The sequence below is a fragment of the Arachis hypogaea genome, chromosome 13 (genome assembly GCF_003086295.3).
Source record: "Arachis hypogaea cultivar Tifrunner chromosome 13, arahy.Tifrunner.gnm2.J5K5, whole genome shotgun sequence".
Lineage (NCBI taxonomy): Eukaryota > Viridiplantae > Streptophyta > Magnoliopsida > Fabales > Fabaceae > Arachis > Arachis hypogaea.
In genome coordinates, this window is record NC_092048.1 from 79,869,167 (window position 1) to 79,876,658 (window position 7,492).

Here is a 7,492-nt window from a genome sequence, read left to right on the forward strand (position 1 = left end):
TCCATGTTGTAGTCTGGCGTTCAGCGCCAGAAACAAGTTGCAAAGTGGAGTTCAACGCCAGAAACATGTTACAAACTGGCATTCAACTCCAAGAATGACCTCTCCACGTGTAAACTTCAAGCTCAGCCCAAGCACACACCAAGTGGGCCCCAGAAGTGGATTTCTACATCAATTACTTACTTCTGTAAACCCTAGTAGCTAGTTTTTATAAATAGGACTTTTTACTATTGAGTTTTCATCTTTAGTTTCATCTTTAGATCACGTTTGGGGGCTGGCCTCTCGGCCATGCCTGGACCTTCATCACTTATGTATTTTCAACGGTAGAGTTTTTACACACCATAGATTAAGGTGTGGAGCTCGGTTGTTCCTCAAAGATTATTGCAAAGTACTACTGTTTTTCTATTCAATTCAACTTATTCCGCTTCTAAGATATTCATTCGCACTTCAATATGATGGATGTGATGATCGTGACAGTCATCATCATTCTCAACTTATGAACGTGTGCCTGACAACCACTTCCGTTCTACCTTAGACTGAATGGATATCTCTTGGATATCTAATACAGGGGACCGAGTCCGAGTTATTAGTGTCTTCGTGGTATAAGTTAGAACCCATGGATGGCCATTCCTGAGATCCGGAAAGTCTAAACCTTGTCTGTGGTATTCCGAGTAGGATCTGGGAAGGGATGGCTGTGACGAGCTTCAAACTCGCGAGTGCTGGGCGTAGTGACAGACGCAAAAGGATCAATGGATTCTATTCCAGTATGATCGAGAACCGACAGATGATTAGCCGTGCTGTGACAGAGCATTTGGACCTTTTTCACTGAGAGGATGGGATGTAGCCATTGACAACGGTGATGCCCTAAATAAAGCTTGGCATGGAAAGGAGTAGGATTGATTGGATGAAGACATCAGGAAAGCAGAGGTTCAGAGGGACGAAAGCATCTCTATACGCTTATCTGAAATTCTCACCAATGAATTACATAAGTATCTCTATCTTTATTTTCTGTTTAATTATTATTATTATTCGAAAACTCCATAATTATTTAATATCCGCCTGACTGAGATTTACAAGATGACCATAGCTTGCTTCAAGCTGACAATCTCCGTGGGATCGACCCTTACTCACGTAAGGTTTATTACTTGGACGACCCAGTGCACTTGCTGGTTAGTTGTACGAAGTTGTGAAACAGATATAAGATCATGAACGTGCGTATTGAGTTTTTAGCGCCGTTACCAAGGAATGGAATGATCACGATTTTGCACACCAAGTTTTTGGCGTGTTGCCGGAGATTGTTCGAGTTTTCGGCAAGTTTTTGGTCCGGTAACATCAGTGCCAAGTTTGATCTGGCAACAACACCAAGTTTTTGGTGCCGTTGCCGGGGATTGTTCGAGTTTGGACAACTGACGGTTCATCTTGTTGCTCAGATTAGGTAACTTTATTATAATTTTAACCTTTTTGTTTTATTATTCCTATTTTCGAAAAAATCAAAAAAAATTTTTTAATTAATTTATGTTCTTCGGAATTTTTAAGAAAGAATTCTAGAGTTTCATGAATCATGTTGAAGCCTGGCTGGCTGTAAAGCCATGTCTAAATTCATTTGGACTGAGGCTTCCAAACCAGCATCACAAGAGCAAGCTAGTTGTTGCTAATCAAATTTGTTATTGTATGACTGATTTGTATTCTAAAAGCTTGGCTGGCCATTGGCCATGTCTAGTGTTTTGGACCGGAGCTTTCACTGAAAGCTTGGCTGGCTAGTGAGCCATGTCTAATTCCTGGACTGAAGCTTTAGACTAAGAGTGCAAGATTCCTTGAATTCATATTAAAAATTTTGAAATCCTTATTTTTCTTTTTCAAATAATTTTCGAAAAATCCAAAAAAAAAATTATAAAATCATAAAAATCAAAAATATTTTTTTATGTTTCTTGTTTAAGTCTTGTGTCAAATTTTAAGTTTGGTGTCAATTGCATATTCATCTTGCATTTTTCGAAAATTGCATTCATGCATTGCATTCATCATGATCTTCAAGTTGTTCTTGATAAAATTTCTTGTTTGATCTTCATATTATATTGTTTTGTGTTGTATGGTGTTTTTCATATGCATTCTTGCATTCATATTGTCTAAGCATTAAAAATTTCTAAGTTTGGTGTCTTGCATATTTTCTTTTCTTGAAAATCTTTCAAAAATAAGTTTTTGGTGTTCATCTTGACATTCAAAGTGTTCTTGGTGTTCATGTTGACATTCATATTGTTCTTGCATGCATCACATGTTTTGATCCAAAATTTTCATGCATTGAGTCTTTTTGATGTTTTTCTCTTTCATCATTAAAAATTCAAAAATAAAAAAAAATATCTTTCCCTTTTTCACCCATAAATTTTCGAAAATTTGAGTTGACTTTTTCAAAACTTTTTAAAATTTAGTTGTTTCTTATGAATCAAATCAAATTTTCAATTTAAAAATCTTATCTTTTCAAAATCTTTTTCAAAAATCAAATCTTTTTCATTTTTCTTATTTATTTTCGAAAATTTTAAAAATATATTTCAAAAATCTTTTTCTTAATTTTATCTCATAATTTTCGAAAATATTATCAACAATTAATGTTTTGATTCAAAAATTTCAAGTTTGTTAATTTCTTGTTAAGAAAGATTCAAACTTTAAGTTCTAGAATCATATCTTGTGATTACTTGTGAGTTAAGTCATTAATTTTGATTTTAAAATTCAAATCTTTTTCAAAACTAATTTTAATCATATCTTTCTATCATATCTTTTAAAATCATATCTTTTTCAAAAATTTGATTTTAAAATATCTTTTCTAACTTCTTATCTTCTTATCTTTTCAAAATTAATTTTCAAATCTTTTTCAACTAACTAAGTGACTTTTTGTTTGTTTCTTATCTTTTTCAAAACCACCTAACTACTCTTCCCTCTCTAATTTTCGAAAATACCTCCCTCTTTTTCAAAAATTCTTTTTAATTAATTAATTGTTTTAAATTTAAATTTTAATTTTATTTCTGATGAGTGGACAATTTATACGCTTTTTGACATTGTTTTTAGTATGTTTTTAGTAGGATCTAGTTACTTTTAGGGATGTTTTTAATAGATTTTGTGTTAAATTCACATTTCTGGACTTTACTATGAGTTTGTGTGTTTTTCTGTGATTTCAGGTATTTTCTGGCTGAAATTGAGGGACTTGAGCAGAAATCAGATTCAGAGGTTGAAAAAGGACTGCTGATGCTGTTGGATTCTGACCTCCCTGCACTCAAAGTGGATTTTCTGGAGCTACAGAACTCGAAATGGCGCGCTTCCAATTGCGTTGGAAAGTAGACATCCAGGGCTTTCCAGCAATATATAACCGTCCATACTTTGGCCAAGAATTGACGACGTAAACTGGCGTTCAACACCAGCTTTCTACCCAAATCTGGCGTCCAGCGCCAGAAAAGGATCCAAAACCAAAGTTGAACGCCCAAACTGGCACAAAAACTGGCGTTCAATTCCACAAATGGCCTCTGCACGTGCAACACTTAAGCTCAGCCCAAACACACACCAAGTGGGCCCCGAAAGTGGATTTATACATCAAATACTTACTCATGTAAACCCTAGTAGCTAGTTTATTATAAATAGGACCTCTTACTATTGTATTAGGCATCTTTGGATTACCTTATGATCCTTTGATCACGTTTTAGGGGGCTGGCCATCTCGGCCATGCCTGGACCTTCACTTATGTATTTTTAACGGTAGAGTTTCTACACTCCATAGATTAAGGTGTGGAGCTCTGCTGTTCCTCAAAGATTAATGCAAAGTACTACTGTTTTCTATTCAATTCTTCTTATTTCGCTTCTAAGATATCCATTCGCACCCAAGAACGTGATGAAGGTGATGATTATGTGTGACGCTCATCATCCTTCTCCCTTATGAACGCGTGCCTGACAAACACTTCTGTTCTACATGAAATAAGCTAGAATGAATATCTCTTAGATCTCTTAACCGGAATCTTCGTGGCGTAAGCTAGAATGATGGCGGCATTCAAGAGAATCCGGAAGGTCTAAACCTTGTCTGTGGTATTCCGAGTAGGATTCAATGATTGAATGACTGTGACGAGCTCCTAACTCGTGATTGCAAGGCGTTAGTGACAGACGCAAAAGGATAGTAAATCCTATTCCAGCATGATCGAGAACCGACAGATGAATAGCCGTGCCGTGACAGGGTGCGTGAGCATATTATTCACTGAGAGGATAAGATGAAGCCATTGACAAGGGTGATGCCTCCAGACGATTAGCCGTGCCGTGACAGGGCATTGGATCATTTTCCTAAGAGATGACCGAAAGTAGCCATTGACAGTGGTGATGTATCACATAAAGCCAGCCATGGAAAGGAGTAAGACTAACTGGATGAAGATAGCAGGAAAGCAGAGGTTCAGAGGAACGAAAAGCATCTCCATTCGCTTATCTGAAATTCTCACCAATGAATTACATAAATATCTCTATCCCTATTTTATTATATAATATTCGAAAACACCATTATCACTTTATATCTGCCTGACTAAGATTTACAAGGTGACCATAGCTTGCTTCATACCAACAATCTCCGTGGGATTCGACCCTTACTCACGTAAGGTATTACTTGGACGACCCAGTGCACTTGCTGGTTAGTTGTATCGAAGTTGTGACAATTATGTATTGAGAACAGAGCACCTTGTTTTTGGAGCCATTACCAGGGATTGTTCGAGCCTGGAGATCACAATTTCGTGCACCAAGTTTTTGGCGCCGTTGCCGAGGATTGTTCGAGTTTGGACAACTGACGGTTCATCTTGTTGCTCAGATTAGGTAATTTTCTTTTTGTTTTGTTTTCAAAAATTTTTCAAAAAGCTTTCAAAAATTTTTCTTTTGTTTTTGAAAAAAAAAAAAAAATAAAATAAAATAATAAAAATAATGTTTTCAAAAATAAATTATTCTATGACTTCAAGATTTTTAAGAATGAATTCTAGTGTTTCATGAAACATGTTGAATCCTATCTGGCTGTAAAGCCATACCCAAACTGCTTTGGGATTGGTATTCAACTAATCACTCCAGTCCATGTAATTATATGCTAAAGCTTGGCTGGCTATTAAGCCATGCCTGACCCTTTGATTGGAGCTTTAGAGCATAAGATTCCTGGAATTCATATTAAAAATTTTGGAATCCTTATTTTTCTTTTTCAAAATAATTTTTCAAAAAAATATAAAATAAAAATCCAAAAAAATTTAGAAAATCACAAAAATAAAAAATATTTCATGTTTCTTGTTTGAGTCTTGAGTCATATCATAAGTTTGGTGTCAATTGCATGTGCATCTTGCATTTTTCGAAAATTTCATGCATTCATGGTGTTCTTCATGATCTTCAAGTTGTTCTTGGTAAGTCTTCTTGTTTGATCTTGATGATTTTTTGTTTTGTGTCTTTTCATGTTTATCATATGCATTCTTGAATTCTTAGTGCGTAAGCATTAAAGAATTCTAAGTTTGGTGTCTTGCATGTTTTCTTTGCATTAAATGTTTTTCAAAATTGTGTCTATGATGTTCATCTTGACATTCATGGTGTTCTTGGTGTTCATCTTGACATTCATAGCATTCTTGCATGCATTCATTGTTTTGATCTAAAAATTTCATGCATTGCATAATTTTCATGATTTCATAAAAATTTCAAAAATCAAAAAAAAAAATATCTTTTCCTTTTTCTCTCATCAAATTCAAAAATTTGAGTTGACTTTTTCAAAAGTTTTTAAAATCAAATTGTTTCTTATGAGTCAAATCAAATTTTCAATTTGAAAATCTTATCTTTTTCAAAATCTTTTTCAAAAATCAAATCTTTTTCAAAATTCTTAGTTATTTTCGAAAATTTCAAAAATATTTTTCAAAAATCTTTTTCTTATTTTTATATCAAATTTTCGAAAATAAATAATCAATTAATGTTTTGATTCAAAAATTTGAAGTTTGTTACTTGCTTGTTAAGAAAGATTCAAACTTTAAGTTCTAGAATCATACCTTGTGATTTCTTGTGAATCAAGTCATTAATTGAGATTTTAAAAATCAAATCTTTTTCAAAACTAATTTCTATCATATCTTTTCAAAAATATCTTCTCATCTTATCTTTTTAAAAAATTTGATTTTCAAAATATCTTTTCTAACTTCCTAACTTCTTATCTTTTCAAAATTGATTTTCAAAATTTGTTTCAACTAACTAACTAACTTTTTGTTTGTTTCTTAACTTTTTCAAAACTACCTAACTAACTCTCTCTCTCTAATTTTCGAAAATATCTTCCCTCTTTTTCAAAAATTTCTTTTTTATTAACTAATTATTTTTATTTTTTATTTTAAAAAAAAAATTCGAAAAAAATACTAACCTTTTTCAAAAACTATTTTCAAAAATCACTAACTCTTTTTCAAATATTGTTTTCTAAAATTCACTTCCCCCTCTCATCTTCTTCTATTTGTTTATTGATATACTAACATCTTTCCTTCAACTCTCCAAAAATCCGAATCCCCTCTCTCTCTGAGTTCATATTTTCTTCCCTTCTTTTCTTCTACTAACACAAGGATCCCTATACTGTGGTATAAAGGATCCATATTATTATTACTATTTTTTCTGTGCCATCTTCTTTGTCATATGAGCAGGAGCAAGGACAAGAACATTCTTGTTAAAGCAGATCCAGAACCTGAAAGGACTCTGAAGAAAAAAATTAAGAGAAACTAAAATACAACAATCCAGAGATAACCTTTCAGAAATTTTCGAACAGGAAAAGGAGATGGCAGCCGAAAATAATAATAATATAAGGAAGATGCTTGGTGACTTCACTGCACCTAATTCCAATTTACATGGAAGAAGCATCTCCATTCCTACCATTGGAGCAAACAACTTTGAGCTGAAACCTCAATTAGTTTCTCTGATGCAGCAGAACTGCAAGTTTCATGGACTTCCATCTGAAGATCCCTTTCAGTTCTTAATTGAATTCTTGCAGATATGTGATACTGTTAAGACTAATGGAGTAGATCCTGAAGTCTACAGGCTCATGCTTTTCCCTTTTGCTGTAAGAGACAGAGCTAGATTATGGTTGGATTCTCAACCCAAAGACAGCCTGAACTCTTGGGATAAGCTAGTCACGGCTTTCTTAGCCAAGTACTTTCCTCCTCAAAAGTTGAGCAAGCTTAGAGCTGATGTTCAAACCTTCAGACAAAAAGAAGGTGAATCCCTCTATGAAGCTTGGGAAAGATACAAACAGTTGATCAAAAAGTGTCCTTCTGACATGCTTTCAGAATGGACCATCCTGGATATATTCTATGATGGTTTATCTGAGCTATCAAAGATGTCACTGGACACTTCTACAGGTGGATCCATTCACCTAAAGAAAACGCCTGCAGAAGCTCAAGAACTCATTGACATGGTTGCTAATAACCAGTTCATGTACACTTCTGAAAGGAATCCTGTGAGTAATGGGACGCCTATGAAGAAGGGAGTTCTTG

General features: G+C 34.1%; 1 non-coding gene across 1 annotated transcript; it reads right to left on the minus strand.

The window, feature by feature from the left end:
• Window positions 1–7,173: 7,173 nt before the first annotated feature.
• On the minus strand, window positions 7,174–7,281 carry LOC112739170 (small nucleolar RNA R71). The gene has a single exon (XR_003170108.1). It is a non-coding gene; the product is annotated as a small nucleolar RNA R71 (small nucleolar RNA).
• Window positions 7,282–7,492: the final 211 nt, after the last annotated feature.